Genomic DNA, 18347 nt, shown 5'->3' with positions numbered 1-18347 from the left:
TCCTCATTTAATACCAGGCACTCAGGTTTACTCATCATAGTATTTAGACTTGTAGCATTGATATATAAGCACTTATACTGAAGAAAAGCTCTGTATAGCTTGGAACCTTGGCTCTTTCACCAGCAGAAGCTGATCCAATAAACGATATTACCTCACCCACCGGGTCTCTCTAATATTCCAGGATGAGCATGGCTACAACTGCAAACAACTTATAACATTTGTCAATATTTAGTTATTTGTCTTCATGTGATGTAATTGAATGGGACTCTCTTTCTTTTCACTGTTTCTTGTCAGTTCCCACTTGTACTTTATCCACTTCTATCCTACCCTCTTAAAGTGGATCCTCTTATGTCCCAGTAAATAAATCCTCCCCAATGGATGTCTCTATCCAAACTGTGTTCTTCTCTGTACCTGTCAGTTTTCCCCTAGCCCTTATATTGTAGAGGTGTTTTAAACTTTTTAATTTTACATGCCAGCAATCTGGTTTCATTTTAGTTTCAGTGGAGCCCATCCTTCCTATATAGGTTCCTCCTTTCCCAAAAGGTTCCTCAGTTCCTATTAAATCTAAATCCCTCCTCCCAACATCATTGTCTCATCCATGCATTTAGACCCTGCAGTTCTGCCTGTCTAACTGGCCATGAATGTGGAGCTGGAAGCATTTCAGAGAATGCTACCATGGAGATCCTGGACTTTAATCACTGTTACCTAGCAGCCTAAATTTTACCTCCTGGACTTCTCTCCTACCTTTCCTTATATCATTGGTATCTACATGTACTACAATCACCAGTTCTTCCCAGGCACTACACATAAGTCTATTTAAATGTCTTGAGAGGGCCACAGCCTTCACACCGAGCAGGCAAAACACAATGTGGTTCTCCATCATCACAAACCCAACTATCTATATTTCTAATGATTGAATCTTTCATTACTATTACTTGTCTATTCCTAATAACTCTAGTCCCCTACCCTGGAGTGGTATCCTTAGTGCAAGAGGATACCATGATGTCTTCTGGAAGGGGGTTTCCAACTATGGGATCATTTCTCTTTGTTCCAGATTGATGTTCTCTTTCTATGAGACTTTCATCCTCCTCAACAGTATAGAGGCTGTCAGACTGCGAGATGGAGCACTCTATAGTGTCTCTGAAATTCTCCAGTATGTCGTTCTCTGCCTTCCTTAGCTCCTCCAATTCAGCCACTCTGGTCTCAAGAACCTGTACTTGGTCTCTGAGGGCCATGATTTGCTTGCACTGAATGAACATACATGCCATCTGCCCATAAGGCAAGTAATCTTACATGCTGCATTCAGGGGAGTATACTGGATAGACCCCACTTTGCTGCTGGACTTCTGCCTGCACTATTTTTACTTTTGCAGTAGGTTTATTTAAGAAAGAATGAGGATTTAACTTGAAGTAAAAGTGATGGAAACAGCTGGTCAGAACACAAAACAAAATCATAAAACTCAAACCTGAGTCTACACTTATCAATTGTTACCTTTCCTATATAATAAAGTTCAGTCAACTGTAGAATAGGGTAGTTTCACAAGAACAAGAATCCCAACGTTTATGAAAGTCCCTCTTTGTTAGGGCGTTTCCTCGGTGGAAGGATGCAGAGGACATTTACCTGCACTCTGTTATACTGAAATAGTCTTTTATCTTTATTCATTGCCAGAGTGATCTGCTGCCTGCTATAATGTTCCTTTTCACCTCCAAGTGGTTTCAGTTGTTTGCATTTATCTTAGATCGTTTTCTATTGACTGTTCCGGGATGTGGTAAGGGTAGACAATAGAACCTTACATTACTGCACTGGCTGACTATGGAGAGGTGACAACTCCCTCTTGCTTGAATGAGTCATCACTGAGACACATTACTCCTGGAGACTAATTTCTACTCCAAGTCCATAAAGCATACTTTCAATATAAATACATTAGATCTTAAATATTGCCCATACATACACCTCACCATGATTATGAATCTTGGCAAGTTTGTTATGAGCTTTCATGTTATGCTTTATGGATAAATATCCTGTAAGATGTATTTGTTGTAGTGAGTTTGTCAGGTCTGCAGTCAGCTTTGTTTTCAAAGAACAGGGGACCCTTTGCCAAGAAATTTTTGTGTCACTGTAGCAGAGAAGTTACCCCGCTCCTGAGGGAAAAGGCTAGGCTGACTGGGGAAGCAGCCACAGCTGGGATCATGCTTCAATCAGGCCACAGCTGGCCCTATAAAAGGGCTGTGAGCCAGGGGCTGAGTCAGTTTCTCTCTAGCTGTAGAGAGAGAAGGACCTGGCTGCCTGAGAGATGATTGAGTATCTGAGGCAGAGCAGCACTGGGGAAAGGTAAGAGGAGCTGGGCAGCTCCAGCCTGGCAACTCCCCAGGCTGAGGCCTTGGATAAGGCCCAAAGCAGGTACTGAGGCTACAGAAGTGTAGCCTGGGGTTAGGCAGAGGCAGCTGGTCCAAACCCTCCTTGCCAGTGATGAGTGATTTACAGACTGCAGTCTACCCCAGTGAGAAGGGGCTAGATGGTGACTGGCAGTAGCTACTGAGGTAAGGAGGGGATAGAGGGTTGTGGGTTCCCTTGGGAGGGGAGACCCAGAGTATGGAGGCACTGCCAGGGGGCAGCTCCCCAAGGTAGAGGGGCACTGGGGTCCAGGAGGGACATGGGGGCCAGTGGCAGGTGAGACACCAGCCTGCAGAGGGCGCTCCATATGCTGGAGAGCTAATTCCCAGGATGACCAGCAGGAGGCGTTGCACCGGTGAGTCATCGCTTCACTACAGTTACACATCCCATTGTAAGCTGGGAAGTGTTAGAGGTCCTCCATCCCTGGGATGGGGTTTCCACCTTTTACCTTCTTCAAACAGGAACAGAAGTGTTATGTGTCATCCGTGCAGTAAGATAAATAAGCAAAGGAATTGCTTTTTTTCAAGTCAGTCACCAAACCTAATCAAGTGTTTTGTAAACTCTGCTTCAAAAATTGCAGGTAAAGTAGATTCAGGCAAGATTCACAGCTGAGTTAATCTTTAGCATCTTTTCACTGAAGTCTATTTGTCCTCCAGGGTCCAAATGTCAACATAAGAATACACTTTTAAAAACTGGATGAGGCTAACTGTAATGATCTACAGGCAAGATAGTAACTTCAGGAAATGACTTTACATGCCTCCTTTCTTGGGTGAAGAATGCAGCATGCTTTAGTAAAATGTCCTGCCTTTCAGAACTAATGGAGAACAGTTTTTTTGTAGAGCATTCAGTGTAGTTAGCTGTGTGCATCATGGATCCACAAAGGGACAATATCTCTTATATGATGGAGGATCCTGAGGTACATGATGATTTTAGATGTGAAAACTACACTTAGCTAACCACCATCTTACTCATCATTGCTATGGCTGTGTCTTTACTGGAGGAAAAAAAAGGTGGGTTTTTTTTTTTACAATGACATAGTTATGTCAATGTAAAATAAGGCACAGGTAGTTTTATTTTTACCTTGACACAGCTAATTGAAGTCAACCCCCTTGGGCCTACCATGGCTAGGACATGAAGGTAAAAAATGTGTAAAAACACACCTGTTTTGCAGTGAAGCCATAGCCTATAATAGTCTGGAGACTGTGGTGTTAATGAATTAATTGCTTTAACGTACTCATAAAGTTTCCCAGGAAAATGAAAGTACTTCCATTGCAGACTGTCTTTATACAGCTTTCTGTAACTTCAGCTCTGATTCAAACAATAATTGCTTTGCTGCAAGGATAGGTTCCTAGGTTAGTGTTTTTGTTTTGTGGTGTGTGGTTGCTGGTGCGTATTTGCTTCAGGTTGGGGGGCTGTCTGTAAGCAAGGACTGGCCTGTCTCCCAAGATCTGTGAGAGTGATGGGTCGTCCTTCAGGATAGGTTGTAGATCCTTGATGATGCACTGGAGAGGTTTTAGTATCCACCTGCTCAAGTGAAGAAACAGATTGACAGAGCCCGAAGCATACCCAGAAGTTACCTACTACAGGACAGGCCCAACAAAGAAAATAACAGAACGCCACTAGCCATCACCTTCAGCCCCAACTAAAACCTCTCCAGTGCATCATCAAGGATCTACAACCTATCCTGAATGACAACGCATCACTCTCACAGAGGAAAAATGCTGTTTTAACCATCTTAATTTAAATTAAACAAGTACAGAAACCGTTTCTTTACCTTGTCAAAAAAATTTTAAATTTCTCTTTATATTTTTAGTAGTTTATGTTTAACACAGTACTGTACTGTATTTGCTTCTCTCTCTTTTTTTTTTCTGCCTGATTGCCTACTTCTGGTTCCAAATGAGGTGTATGGTTGACCAGCCAGTTTGTAACTCTGCTGTTCCTACCTCTGAGGTTCTACTGTACTGCCTTGAACATATCTAGTGTCCAGGAGTTGCCTGAAGTTGACTAGAGGACTAGGATAGTGTGTCATAATATTTATCTGGTTTAGTGATCATCAAAGAGGCAGTAGACTTGAAGTCAAAGTCATTGGATTTGACTTCAGCATACTTATGACCATCTTAACTGGACTGATGCCAGAGAAGGTTACCAGGCATCTAAACATAAGGCAAGACCTGAGGGTTGGTATGAGATGGTGGTTGGAAAGGTGGGGAGAGGGTACATGGGGTTACTTTGGCTGCTAGAGGAACAAAGTGGGAATTGGGGTTGTAGTTCAGGGTGGGAGTGTAATGAGTTCCTGAACAATAGTTTTGGGAAAGGGCTCTCTTCAGGTCTGAGTCTCATGTAGTTCCTAGACAAACAGACATATTTATAGGGATATAGACTACCTTTCACATTTAATTTGGCTAGATTAGTTGCATAATCTAACTAAATTTTGTTCTCCATTATAGTTTCCATTTATATAATGTAAACTCCCTTAATTTGAAAACCACTATGATGTTCAGTCTGACAGCCCAGTTCTGCAGTCACTCCACACAATGAAATCCATGGAAGTTGCATGTTTTTAACTACTCCAGAACAGGACTGCAGTGTTTACCCTTTTCACGGTTTGCATTTTATCCACTTTGTTAAAACCTGACATGCATACTGGTCCTAGAGGTGGTGAAAACTTTTCAACCAACAAGTCGGGTTTTGCCAAATGAAAATTTTAACAAGAAAATGTTTTTGACAACATTTTTTCTAAGGGAAATTTCAAACTTTTTTTTTGTATTTTTGGGTTAGCTTTCATAAACCAAAATTAAAAGAAACATTGTAGTCAAATCAAAAGGAAAATTTACATTTAAATAAGTTTTCATTTTGATATTTTCTAAATTTCCAGCAAAAATTCTAAATATTGACAGTGAAATATTTTTGTTCAAAATTTTGTGTGAAAAGGGGAAACGTCTTCATTAAGCTTCAGCTCATAGTATTTCTTAGACTGAGGGACTCATTTTACAACCTGGTCATTGAATTGTCCAAGGAACAAATTACTGAATGCCTCAGCAGCCTGTTTTTAAACAGAGACCGTTAAAATTACAGTATATTTCTAAATGTGTAAATATGTGGTCAGACTTTTCATTTTTGTGTATCTGAAATTAGGTATCTAAATCCAGAGTTAGGCACGTCAATAAGTGGCCTGATCATCAGAGTTGCTGAGCATCTCCTACATCCAAAGCAGTCAATAGACGTGATGGTGCTGAGCACCCCTCCAATGAGATCCCTTGCTGAAATGACTACATATGTATATTGGTGCCCAAAATTTAGGCACTCAAATATGAAACTTTTGGATTTCAGCTTTACCTTTTTGCTTGTACTTTCCTCATTAATTTAGGAACAGAAAAATACGACTAAGTAAAGTTGGGTTATGAAGCGATGATGTATTTCTTTGTATCACTTTAAAAGTCATGTGGTGCCATGTTAATTTTTTTTCTTGTGAAAAGGGACTGAAGAAGCACTTGCTCATCTTTTGGGCTTTAGTTTTTCAGTTTCTCTTCTCCTGACTTCTCTCATACAATTACAACTGGTCTATTCCAAGACTGCAGAACTCCTGAAACTTGTCAAACGTACAAAACACTAGCACTATTGTGGGTGGACTGTTGTCTATCAACTTCCAACCACTCCCATCAGCTGGCTAAATCTTGTGCAACTATTTTGAAATATAGTAGCAACTATGTTAACTCTTTAGTATACACGTTCTTAGTCTAGTCTTGTCGCCACATGGTATGGGATTTGAGATTGTTCCTGAACGAGCTCCTCTCATGCAACTGGCAATGTGTCATCAAACTATAGCCAATTCAGCTTTGGTTGAATAAAACCCATGAAGTTTAAATCTATACATATGAGCTTTTGTTACACATGCAGTAGAGAAAACAATCCTGTTGAAATTCTTTCCTGTAGGAAAAGTAGGAAACACATTGTAATCTAAAGATATATATAAATTCAGTAATCTGAATAACCTAATTTTTGTCTCATCTGCTTTTTGCCATCTAATAAACTCTTTTTAAAGAACTCCCAATTTTCATTCAAGTTTTTCGGTCTAAATTCTCCTCCCCTCCCCCCAATAAATTTTGGTCCTAATTTTGCCCAGCCTTGTGAAATTAGGTCTTTTAAATGTACGAAGTGTGTGTATATGTGTATATGTGTGTGTGTGTGTGTGTGTATATATATATATATATATATATAATTTGGTCAGGGCTGTCCTCTGTTTGCCCATTATTGAATGTAATCAGGTCATGTTCATTGGTCCCTGGGCATCAGCCAACTTCCAGTCCAGTAATTAATTTTTGTTATCCATCATGAGGGTCAAAATAGTTTCCTCAAGTTGAAGAGGTGAAGCAACTTGTCCAAGGTCATACAATAAGTCAGTGGCAGAACTGGGAATAGAACACAAGTCTCCTGAGCCTTATAGTTTTATGCTAAGTTATAGAAATGCCTCTTAGTTCTAATTATGATAGAGAAGGGTAAATAGGAATCAGTAGGGAATTTTCTTAACACATTAAACCATTTGGGGCTGCCTTTTATCTACATTGTGGAAGATTCCAAAACCAATTGAAAAGATTAATTTACCAGTTGGACAGTAACTGTCCAACTTCCCTTATGTGAAGAAATATGGTCTCCCCAGTTGTGCCAGATAAAAATCTGTGCCCTTTTATTCCAAGGCAAAGCAGTCTAAAGGTTTTGAGATTGAGTCAGGAACGAGGAAAAACAGCTACAGCTATGACTCTGATTTGAAGTAAAAGTAAAAAATTCTGCCTTTTGAGTACAAACACTTAATAAAAATCTTCAGAGTGAGATTCTGACAGGTTTTTAATGCTGCAGTGAGATACAATCTCATGTTCAATTTGTATAATATTTCCAATTACGTGATGAGACATATAGTAACTGATTCATTCTGAACACGTTTTTTATAAAAGGGGTATTTTCCTGAGAGTGTTTGCTTTATGGAAAGAAGAGGGAAAGAAGAATCTAATCACATAATGGCTAGATTTTATTTTATTGTGGGATTAAAAAATATGAATCATTGTCATTTCTATAGTACACATGAACAATTGTAAATTGTGTTGCAAAATAACCTGAAAATGATATGGATAATTTGTCATTTAGTAACTCTTTTATAAAAAGAAAAAAACAGTTATAGTTTGTTGATTTGGTATATTTTTTTCTACATATGTTTCTGGAGGAAAAAATGTACAAAAGTATGAAAATCTACAAAAGTAAGAGGAGGTGGAGTAACTGTAGGAGTGGACTGGGGAAGGGAGTATATATTTTAAAATCTATGAAATGACTACAGTAATAACACGACTGGATTTCCTGCACTTTTCCATAGGTGGGGAAGTATTAGTATACCCACTTTACAGAGGGGTGGGTGGGGGGAAGCAGAGAGGTTAAGTGACCCAGGGCACTGGAGTAGGTTGGAACTGAGAAGAGAACAATAGCCTCGTGGTTCCCAGTCCTTATTCTCTGGATCATACTGGATGCAACTTTTTTCTTTTGTGTCCCACAATTAAGAAGTGGCCAACTCCCCACCATTGCCTAGATTTGGAACTATTTCAGCCATGCAGAGTTCTGTTAAGTTCTGCTGCTGAGTGTAGAAAGTGAGCAATGGATCAAGAAGGCTTATAAAAATTCTGCTATGATGTCTCCAGTATTTAGACATGAATAAATGTACTTGTTAAAAAAATCGAGACCTTTTATTTGAAATGTCCTACTACCCCCAAGCTTTGGAGCTGGGTCTTGAATTTGTGTCAGGGTTGTGCCTTTGTCTTCCCTATGAAAGTCTGCCCAAATCTGGCCAAGTTAAATGCCTTTGACAAATCATAGTTGGTACATATCCAGACAGACATCTTGGATTTTAGCAGCTACAGTCTCCAAAGATTCCATCCATGCTTGAGCCTCTCAGAGTTCCTACTGCTGACTAGACTGTGCAGACACCCCCCACCCACCCCTCACAGAGCGGCTCAGCATGCTGGGTCCCCTCACAGGCCCTACCTATGATTGCACTGCATGGACCATTCCCACAGAGCAATTGAGCATGCTTCTTCTAGCCCAGACAACAGGGACTCAGAATAACTTTCCCTGTTATGCCTATTCTCAGCTTCTTAATCTGGGCACTGGAAATGAGAGCTGGTTCCTTTCTCACCTATGCTCTCATTTCCAGTTTGCTAGCATCAAGGCAGAGTGGAGGAGGAACCCATCTTATCTGATTGCACAGGGGCAAAGGCCAGAGTAAGGTGAGAGAAAAGAGTAGCTTGAGACCAGCTGTCGGGTGAGATGAGGAGCTGACTTGAAGTGGAAGGACAAACCTGGGGCTGATTGGACAAGGAGACCAGCACTGTCAGAGGCCATAAGTCTCAAACAGCAGTTCACAGTGCTCTTAGGAGCCAGTAAGTGTTAACAGTTGCCAGATCTACAAGCTCAACACTAAAAAGGACTCCAGTCCTGGGACCTGACTGGTGGCACTGCGGGGGTCCAAGTTGGTTCCCAGCTTTTATTTAAACCAAGCAGAGGAACAGGAAGTTGTCCATGTATCTGGGTTTCCCCTGTTTAGTACTGCCTCCTCTGTGCTATGTGCTCCTGATTCTGGTCTTCTGGTAACCTGACCCTGCCTGACACCGGCACTCTAGCCTCTCTTGGACTCTTGATCTCCTGGTTTCTGACCTGGCTCGGTTCCTGACTCATGCTCTGACCCTAGGTCAGACACACTGGGAATGGACACCGGTACTGAGAGCTAGTGGGGAGGGAAGTCTGGATCAGGCTGAGTGGGGAGGCTGAGACTGGAAGCCAATGAAGTAAATGGGTGGTGGGGGCTGGGAGCTGACACCCAGGTCAGACAAGGAGCTGGGGGAAGGAGGAAGACTGGAACTAGCTGGACAAGAACACTGGGATTTGGAACCAGTGAGAGGGGCGGTGGTGACAGATCTAAGAAGGAGCTGGGGTCCTGGGGGAGAGCTGGGCCTGGATATGCAAAGAGAATAGGACAGGAAGTCAGGGAGGGAATGCAGAGGATGAGATTGCATAGGAAGACTGGGAATGGGAGCTATGTGGGGGAGAGCGGGAGGAAGGAAGAGACACATAGGTCAACCTGAGCCAGGAGTGGGGAACTGGGACTGGCTGAGCAAGGAGACTGGGGACAAGGAGTAGGGTGGAAGGGGGAGAGTAGGACTAGGAAAAAGGAGGCAGGGGTGATGGAGAGAGGAATGGGACAGGCTGGAAGGGATGGGGCAGAAGGGGTCAAGGTTGGGGGAAATGGGTAGAAGTCTTTCCTCCAGAGCCTGGAATAGGAATCGGGGTCCTACAGATAACAGAAGAGCAATTCCTGATTGTTACTATTCCTTTAATGCCAGCAAATATCCATGAAACCCCCTGGCAAAGTGTGTGTGTCGTTCTTCTAGTGCTGGTCCACCGAGCTGACGCTGACTCACAGTTGCTATCAGTTGCTCTGTTAGCTTAAATGGCAGAGCGGTCTGTGCAGTGGATCTAAAGGGGCTCCAATGCTGCAGATGTCCCATGTGGGCATCAGTATGATGCCACATGAGGGAATTTCTAATTTTTGTTGTTGTTTGGATTTTTTAAAAACCAAGGAAATTACACGCACAAAATTGTGTTAATATTATAAAGATTGCAAAGTCAAGCACTCAAAAACTAAAGAATACCAGAATTAAGGTTGCATTTGCAACCTTTATTTGGCCCTCTTGTTTGTATACATTATGATATAGTTTAATTTACAAGATTACATGATAACATAGTAATTTGTTTTCCATGAGACCCCTGCCTCATTTAATACACAGATGCGTGAGCTCTGGGGAAGAATCAGGATTGGGTAGTGAAGGAGACTGTCTGTAAGACCCCTGTTTCATTTGCTGCAGAAGCTGGGAAGGGTATAGTGAATGAGGCAGGGGATTGCAGAAAGGGAAAGGATGGTGTCATAGTTAAGTCAGTTGAGTGCCACTCCAGAGAACTGGATTCTATTCCTGTCTCTGCCACAGAGTTCCTATTTGATGCTAGGTAAGTTACTTCAAACAAACTTTTCAGAGATGGTCATTGATTATATGTTCCTCACTTTCTGTGTGCTCAACTTGAGACCCTGGAGCCTGATTTGCAGAAGAACTGAGCACTCATAGCTGCAACTGAAGTCAATGGGAGCTGTGCTTGACTATATGAAGTGCCATATAATGCTATGTACTCCAAATAATCAGTTCCTCGGCATCTAAAATTATGTTCTTGATCTTAATCTCTCTGCTTCGTAAAATGAGAATAATACCCCTTCATATCACAAGGTGTTGTAAAAATAATGTTTGTGATAATGTCAGCTACTATAGTCATGAGTGCCATAGAAAAGCCCTTGAGGAAATTAATAATTGTGACTTCAGAGAAGGATTCAAAAAGTGTGCAATATACTCCCCCACAATACATTCAGAAAAGAAATATGGGAAGGATGTTTATTTTGATTTAGTGGAATTTACCTCTCAGAGGTCTGGATTGTTTCTGGCTCTTACAGGGCTGTGCAATAGGAAGGGCATAAGGAGTCATTCCCCTGCCTTGTAAGGCCAAGCAGAGTTGCAGTCCCTGCACTCATGAGCATGCAGAGACAGGTCTCTCCATGCTCCCCAGGGGCATACGGTGGTCCAAAGAGGGCAGGGCAAGCTGGGGAGAGTTGGGACTGTAGTCTGTCCCCATCTCTGGACCACCCTACAGAGTGGAAGTGCAGATAGAGTGGAGGATGCAGCACTGCTGAGTGCAAGGGAGCACCAGGCTGTCACCTTCCCAAATTCCTCCTGTTTAGGGTTGCCAGGTATCCGGTTTTCGACCAGAGCAGCTGGTTGAAAAGTGACCTTGGCGGCTCTGGTCAGCGCTGCTGACCGGGCCATTAAAAGTCTGGTCGGCAATGCAGAGGGGCTAAGGCAGGCTCCCTGCCTGCCCTGGCTCTGCGCAGCCCCCCAGAAGCATCCAGCATGTCCAGCCCCTAGACGCAGAGGTGATCAGGGACCGCAGCCAGTGGGAGCTACGAGGGCAGTGCCTGCAGGTGCGGGCAGCGCACAGAGCCCCCTGCGCCGAGGAGCCAGAGGGACATGGTGGCCACTTCTGGGAGCAGTGCGAAGCCTGGGCAGGCAGGGAGCCTGCCTTAGCCTCGCTGCACTGCTGTCTGGGAACAACCTGAGGTAAGTGCCGCCTGGCTGGAGCCTGCACCCCTGCCCCAGGTCGGAATCACCTCACGCATCCTAACTCCCTCCCAGATCCTGCACCTGCACCCCAGTCCCCTGCCCCAGGTCTGAACGCCCTCCCGCACCCAAACTCCCTCCCAGAGCCTGCACCCTCTCCTGCACTCCAATTCCCTGCCCCAGGCCTGAGCCACCTGCTGCACCCCAAACCTCTCATCCCCAGCCCCACTCCATAGCCCATGCCCCCAGCTGGAGCCTGTACCCCCTTCCATACCTCAATCCCCTGCTCCAGCCCTGATCCTGCTCCCACACTCCAAACCCTTTGGCCCTAGCCTGGAGCCCCCTCCTGGACCCCAAACCCCTCATCCCACACCCCCAGCTGGAGCCCTCACCCCTCCTGCACCCCTGCCCCTGGACAGAGCCCCTCCTGTACCCTGAACCCCTAACTTTTGCCCCCACCCCAGATCCTGCACCTCACCCCTCCCGCATCCAACACTGCCCTCGCCGAGTGAAACTGAGGGAGGGGGAGAGCAAGCAATGGAGGGGGGAGGACTGAAGTGAGTGGGGCTAGGGCCACAGAGAAGCGGTGGGGCAGGGGAGGGGCCTCAGGGCGGGAAAGGGGCTGGGGTAAGGGTGTTCAGTTTTGTGCAGTTAGAATGTTGGCAACCCTACTCCTGTGCTCCTCCTAAAGAGGGGCAGCTCCATGCCACCTCCAGGGCAAGACTGTACCTTCCATGCACAGTGAATCCCACCAGGAATAAGAGTTACCTTCATCTATCTGTCCACTTCTAATTGGATGGATTTGGATATAGAATATTAAACTGGGTATCTTAAATGAAAGGAATAAATGTCAGATATTTAATACTTTTCGGGTAACCTATAAAGGTTGTTGTACAGGAAGGTGTTGGTAGCTTCCAGCAACCCTGTCCTTTGATCTGTGGGCAGTTGCAGATCTCACTGAAGCTGATGGTATGCTAGCCATTTTTCATTCAGGCAAACTAAGGTAGCTGAAAAATAGAAGGCACTGCCCAAGATGCTGGACCATATGAAAAAGCCTGAGCAAGAGCTAACTTAGAGAAGGTAAGAGTTTCCATGGGATTGATTGTAAACATTGAGACTGGTTCTTGATTAGTGGAGACATGCACCTGTGTGGGTGAAAAGAACCAGAAAGTGGGTGAAGAGCAAGAGAAGCAGTGTGAGTGTAACCCTGCAAGGAAGCTGAGAGAGAGCGCTTCTTTTGCGCAGAGTACTGACTGGAAAATCAGCCTAGAAATTGTGAGTAAGGAAGCTGTCTCCTGTTTGTTCCTATGTGTTCAGGGAAACAGGAGGTGGTGTACATTCTTTGTAAATACACAGGATTGCACCAAAGAAACATCTGACTTTTATAATCTGTTTTTCCTCCTAATGGATGCACCCTGGCAAGTCTGCAAATATTTTCTAATCACTCAGGCTCAGAGAAAATAACCTAAGTAGTGAAGTAAGCACAAAAATAACTACATATTATGAGTTGTTTGGTTGAGCCCTGTTAACTTACACAATTTGATAGAAACAAAAATGGCAAATTAAGGGATTTTTCTTGTAACCAGAGGCTAAAAGGAATACATTGTACTGGGAAATGTTTCTTTTTTATTTAATTAATTGCCTTTTAAAAATAGGTAGCATTAAAGCATTTAAAAAACAAACAAAAAAACCTGAGGTAAGATCAGCTTTTCAGCAGTCATGGAGCATGACAGTGGCATGAAATGAACAAAGGAATGCACAGTGGGAAGTACATGCAAGCAAACATCAATTCTCACCTGTTAGTTTCTGCAAATTGGTTTGCAGAGAGCACCAGGTGTGTCACTCAAATGGACTAAGTGTGACATTTTATCCACAGTTTAGAATAATTGAAATGCATTGCACTGAATCACTTCCTTGGCAGGCATCCCAAGCAATGGCATGCCATTTATTTGGTTCTGAGTACATGGGTTCTGCTGTGTGTTGTAATGGAAAATCCCCATCTTTTATAACTAAAGCTTGCCAAAGTCATTAAAAAAATAGACTTTCAAAATTGTATACTAAGGTTCTGTGGTGAATTTACAAAATGGCTTTAGAATTTGATACCATTAGTGCTTACTGATAGGCTGTCAGCCATGTCAAAGCCGTTTTGAAAAAGCTTAACAAATATGCAGAACTAACACTACTTTTTTATAAAAATTCCTTTTCATAATACTAAAAAGAAATTCTAGCAATGCATTTTATTACTAGTATACCTGTGGGGTGAGTAAATCCATTCAGGCCAAAATTTGCCAACTTGGATAACTAATTGCTTGCACCTAAATCAGTGGCCTGATATTCAGAGCTGCTGAATTAATTCTCCAGTGCCTTCAAATGAAACGTCAATTTCCGTGCTCTCACTCTAGGCACTAACTTTCAAAATTTTTGCTTCAGTCTTTAGCCTTACACATTTTTTTTTAAAGATTGGGATGGTGCCATATATGCCAGTGCCACTTACCTTTTTCATTTTTACAGATGTCTCTTTAGGGGCAGTGGCATAATGTATTCACGTTCTCAGTACAACTAGTTCACTCTATTCATTCTTCGCTTCTTTTCCTGGATTTTTATTGAAGTTTTCAGAATTGCAACTCCTTCTTCACTGGCAAAAAATCTGCTTTTTGTCAATAGTGAACTTGATTAAAAGACCTACAGTGATAGGTACATCATTTTAATCTGGCACCAAATGCAGCAAAATCTTTCACACAGCTCTAGGCCATAATTAACTTTTTTTTACTTTTTCATTTTTTATTTTACCACCTCATTAAAAACACACATTAGAAATGCCAAGCCTAAAGTTAAACTTCTCCCTGGATGACTGTAACACATTAGACACTTTTGTGGAGTATTACAGTGATTAATTTCACTGTTGATTCACTTTTGAGCACTCCATATTATACACACCATATTATAATTCCTATATTTTTTAATTGTTTTACGATTACATTGGCTATTTTTCTTAAATTATTAATTTTCTGATTTAAATGGTAATTAGAAATATTTTACTAAAACTTGCTGATTAGGCTATGACTACAGTTGTAGTTTAATAATATTAGTCCTGAGATGAGTAATGAGAAAATCATTGTCTTAATAGCCCTGGGGCTCCTCTCTGTGTACACAGAACAGATACATGTGGGCACAGTGTCCGTTTCCCCCACAAAATCCGTGGCCAATGTACTTCAACCCCGACCTGAGGAGCCACTCCTAGGATAGAGTGGGCATTTAGTCTCTGACAATTCAGCCTTTTAATTTTACAATGAGACTGCCAAGAGGTGTGCAAGTTTAGATGATGCTTTTTGTGTTCCCAACACAAGCCCATTGGGAAATGGAATGAGACCACTTGTAAGCATGGGGAATTTTCCCGGCTTATACGCTACCCCGGTGAAATAGGCTAATGAAAGGATCTGAGTCCTTGCTCCCACTTCCTTTACCTAGAGGCCTGCCTGACCTCAAGGGCTCCCCTTCCACTGTCCTGTATGGCAGAGTCCTCGTAACACCAACAAGGCTGGGCCCAGGATTCCTGGGGGGCTCGACCCCCAACCTTGTTGTGGTCACTTAAGGCAGGGGCTAGGGTGTCCCCACTCTGGGGTGCTCTCTCTGCACTGGATGCTTCCCTGACCCACTGATAATTTCATACAGTTCAAAGCAAATACAATTTATTAAACAGCATCAATTAAAAAAAGTAAGGAAAAAATGGGAAAGGTTAAAGGAAAACACGTCACCCCGCTCTGTGGCATAGGGACATCACAACCAGCATCTCTGGAACGGAAGGGAAATTCAGTCTGTTCCTCACAAGTCCCAGGGCAGGTCTACACTACAGTCCGGATCGACGCTCTGAGATTGATCCACCAGCTGTCGATTTAGCAGGTCCTGTGAAGACCTGCCAAATTGACAGCAGATGGCTCTCCAGTTGATCCCTGTACTCTACTCCCAACAAGAAGAGTAAGGTAAAGTCAACAGGAGAGTTTCTCCCGTCGACCCCCTGCGGTGTAGACCCTGCGGGTAACTCTACCTAAGGTACGTCGACTCCAGCTACATTATTCACGTAGCTGGAGTTACGTAGTGTAGGTTGACTTACTGCGGTAGTGTAGACATAGCCCCAGGCCTCCTCCTCAGGCCCTGGCTGTGCTGCGGGGATGCTGCAGGTTGGACACATGCTCTCAGGCTTTAGGTGGCGGGACCCTTCTTCCCAGCATCACCTGCGCCCGATCGGGGTTATGATCCCCTTCCAAGTCTGGCCTGCAGAGCCTCTTGGCTGGGAGCATCTCCCTGCACTGGGCTCACTGCCCAGGGTCCCCCCTCGCTCTCCCCAGCTGCTCACCACACCCAGCTCCAGACAGCTCCAGCTCCGCTCTGCCTCAGCTCTGCTGCTGCTCTGTCTCCAGCTCCCTGTGCTGCTTCTCTGGCCCCTCTGGATCTGGTTGCTGCAGCTCTGCTCCCAGGACAGGTTTCTGCTCTGTGGGCGGCTTCTGTGACTCTGCTCCCAGCACTGACCTGCTTCCTGGGCTGTTTCTCTGGCACAGCTCTGCTCCCCAGCTCAGCTTGGGCCCCTGTTTTCTCCTTAGCTCGGCCCCACTCTGTCTGACCCAGGCAAATCCAGCTCACACGGAGGACGGGACCCCCCTGGCCTCCTGACTCCTTTATTAGCCTGCCTGCCCTGTCATTCAGGCTGACCTGGAGCATTGGCCTCTCCCCATTGTTCCTGGGGACTGTCAGCCTCAGGGGACTGTCAGCCTCAGCGTCCTGATTTCCCATTGACCCTTCCACTTTCTTTTGATATTGGGAGCTAGCCAACCAAAAAAAACCCACTGAGTTTTAGTAAGGGGACAACAGTTCCCTTACGTTGTTTTAATGTAGGACATTGAATAAATCACTGAGTGGTCTATGTACAGGGTGTATACAAAGTTATAAATATGTTCTAGAACACAAACATATTTATAACTTTGTATACACCCTGTACATAGACCACTCAATGATTTTTGGGACCAGCATGTTACCAGTTCGCATATGCTACTTTACATGACATATTTTAGATACAGATTATGACCACAGTCTGTTAGGTGTAGTGAGTATGTCAGGCCTGACAAGAGTTGCTGACAGGATAGTGAACCACCAGTGGGGCTCTGTGTTACATAGATAATGTATTCTGCAATCCAGTTTAATTCCTACATTACTTCCTATAAATAGCTGTTCATTTGCTATTACAGCAAGGAAGCATCTGTCAATATTGTATTGGTCACTACATTCATCCAAATTTCTTCAGTTTACCCCACCTAGCTACTTTTCCCACAAACAAGATTCTTTTCGGTTTAACACCTTTGCCAACAGTTCTAGGACTACCTCAGAGATTTTTAATTAATTTGTATTATAAAAAAGGAACTGAAGAGGAGAGAATTATGAAATAAGATCTCTCTGTGTGTGTGTGTGTGTGATTATAGATTTCAGAAGAAACACTGTGCTCCAACACTGAAGACGAAGGCCCTTTCCAAGGAATGGAACCCTATCTTGTGCGGAGACTTTCCTGCCGCAATGTCCAGCTTCCTCCTCTGGCTTTCAGACAATTGGAGCAAGCAGACTGGGATAAACAGAGTGATACGGAGACTATACCAAGGCCCACCAGTCTTCCACTAAGGATTCCTCCATTAATTGCCATCACATCTGCAGAGGCCAGCAGGTAAGTGTTGACCTGAAATGTTTCCCACTTTTACTCCTTTATTTTCAATAAGAATTTCCTTTAAAATGGACTCAGAAAATCTTCATAGCTAAAATGTTAGACTTAGTGCAAAAAATGAAGGTAGATATTTTCCCCCCATAACACCAAACCAAGAAATGAAAATGATTGCTACAATTGGAGTAAAAATGTCTGTTCTGTAATGTATGGAACCATTTTGATAGTGCTAGTAGAAAATATGAACAAAACATGATACAATGTTTTCTAAAATCATGTGACTGAGACTTAGTCATGCTGCGTATACACCCTTGATCATGTCAAACAGAAATGTTGTAAAAAAGTGACTCAGACCATTTGGGATGTATTGTATTAAGAAAAGAGATGGCCAGAGACTTTGATATCTACTATTGGTGCAATTTGTGGCTTCAGTATATATGGAAATATTTCGTATGAGTACAACTTGAAAACTAAGTCAGAGAATTTTGAGGGGATTAGGTCTTTGTTCCTAGTAGTCAATCAACAGATATGTTAGACAGATAGTTGTACATAAAATGTTGTGGCTGCAGTAGTTTGTTGTCCTATTCTTATGGAATTGTCTCTTATCTTGTCTATGACTTCACACACTCTGAGTGTGGGTGTGTTTTATAGGTACGGCTGGCAGTGCCACTATTAAGGTTGTGTGACACTTCCCATTGTTGGACCCTGTTTTCAGTTGCTTGTAACTTTGCCAAATGTTAGCCATGGTTTAGGATGAAATTTTACATGCCAGATGTCTGCCTCAGAGTGATGATGATGGCTTTTTTTAAGCTTCGGTCAAAATGATTCAGCCATTTCAGAGAACAGAGTTACAGGAAAAATAAGGGTTGGTTTTTTTGCTCTGTAGCAGGGATTTGATATATGGTAATGAGAACAGAGGGAGGGGGGCCTTTGTGTCAGGGATGTGCCTTTTGCTTTCCCTGTGAAAATCCATCCAAATTTAGCCAAATTATTAGCCTTTGAAAAATCTCAGTTTTGCCCATGGTCAGTATAGACTTGCTAGAGCTTTGCAGATAATT

The 18347-nt window shown here is 43.2% G+C and overlaps 1 long non-coding RNA gene across 1 annotated transcript in view; it reads left to right on the top strand.

Moving 5' to 3' along the window:
• LOC142072122 (uncharacterized) overlaps nt 1–17289 on the top strand; it is a 338428-nt gene extending 321139 nt beyond the window's left edge. The window contains exon 3 of the long non-coding RNA XR_012668414.1: nt 17060–17289. This is a non-coding gene — a long non-coding RNA (uncharacterized LOC142072122). The remainder of the gene's footprint in view (nt 1–17059) is intronic.
• Nucleotides 17290–18347: the final 1058 nt, after the last annotated feature.

This window comes from Caretta caretta, chromosome 5, assembly GCF_965140235.1.
Source record: "Caretta caretta isolate rCarCar2 chromosome 5, rCarCar1.hap1, whole genome shotgun sequence".
NCBI classification, from domain to species: Eukaryota; Metazoa; Chordata; order Testudines; family Cheloniidae; genus Caretta; species Caretta caretta.
This window is presented reverse-complemented; position numbering and strand designations above follow the sequence as displayed.